The sequence below is a fragment of the Microtus ochrogaster genome, linkage group LG7_11 (genome assembly GCF_000317375.1).
Source record: "Microtus ochrogaster isolate Prairie Vole_2 linkage group LG7_11, MicOch1.0, whole genome shotgun sequence".
NCBI classification, from domain to species: Eukaryota; Metazoa; Chordata; class Mammalia; order Rodentia; family Cricetidae; genus Microtus; species Microtus ochrogaster.
This window is the reverse complement of record NC_022032.1, coordinates 16,617,039-16,618,373: the sequence shown is the minus strand read 5'-3', so window position 1 is coordinate 16,618,373 and position 1,335 is coordinate 16,617,039. Positions and strand designations below refer to the sequence as shown.

Here is a 1,335-nt window from a genome sequence, read left to right as displayed (position 1 = left end):
GCCAGGAAACAAATGAGCAGTCTCTGCTTACACGTATGAAAAGCTTGAACTTTACTGTCCAACAAGGTCACTTATGGTGGATTCGGTTTTGTCATTTGTTCTCTTCAACCAGAATGTAGATGGGCATCCGTGGAGAAGAGTGTTTGGCTCAGGAAGTTGTGAAACTAAGTTGTCTTGTGCAATCATTTGATGGAAGCGGGACTCTATGTTTCCCTTTTACTGATGAGGAAGGAATAAAAAACATTTAAGAATAGAATTGTTTCTTTATATTCTTTAAAGGTCTTTTTAAAACAAAAGATGTAGAGAATTTAGTATATGACAGTGTCTTAAAGCTCAGCCACCTGCCTCCTCCAGGAAGCAAGAAGTTTACAATCTACCAGTGGTCTAGTTCTCTTTGGTGATGTTTATTAATGGCACAATTTTCACTTTGCTGCCTTCCACCCCACACACCTACTTCCCTCATTTTCTCCAGAGGGTGTAGAGTTCTGTAATCGTTTTCCAGATGGTGCCTTCTGGTTTCCCAGAGTGATGCACAAAACTGAGCACAGTTGTCTATATGAGTCCACACAAAGGCAAGCACTGAGTCATGGCTGCAAATGGGAGTCATTATGTAGAGAATAGAATCAAAGTTAAAATACTCTCCATAGATGTGTCTTGGGTAACGCAGTGATTTCATATCTTGTGGACCTTCTCTGTGGTCTCTTTCTGAGTTCCTCACTTGTTCTAATTCTTTTGTTTTACATAGTAAATAAATTTTTTTACAACTATTCTGTCACTTTCTCATTCATTATGTGCCAAAGTACCATCAAAAAAAGATAAAAAATGTTTACAAACCTGCCAGAGAGATATCATAATTATGAAGGTAGTTTTCTAAGGATAAGGTCCTTCCATTGAACTAGAGATACATTGATGACCCTTATGATTTTTTCAAATGCAGGAAACATGACAAAATCATTTGTAGCAATAGGGAACAGTATTTGCCTTTTCCCCTGAGTTAATATAGGAAAAGAGGTTCAGATTTTGACACAGATTGATATAAATCCCACAGTTCATACTTTTATCATTAATTAACCCACACAAGTGTCAAAGTCACACCTTTGATCAAAAGGTTATTCATTAATCATTAACCAAAAATTTGTTTTGGATTTACTCTCTTCTGAAACATTTGTAATTTTTTATCAAAAAACAGAGACTCAGGGTAAAATTTATATTTCAGTGAAGACAGCAAATAAATGCAATATATACTAAAATACAATATTCTATCTAGAACATTAATCCATCTTACTCCTCCATTAAAAACACAGAAATGAAATTTTCTTCATTTTTCAGGCCATT

General features: G+C 35.3%; 1 non-coding gene across 1 annotated transcript; it reads left to right on the top strand.

Annotated features, from left to right (window-relative positions):
- Positions 1-826: 826 nt before the first annotated feature.
- On the top strand, positions 827-991 carry LOC113457834. The gene has a single exon (XR_003378317.1). It is a non-coding gene; the product is annotated as a U1 spliceosomal RNA (small nuclear RNA).
- Positions 992-1,335: the final 344 nt, after the last annotated feature.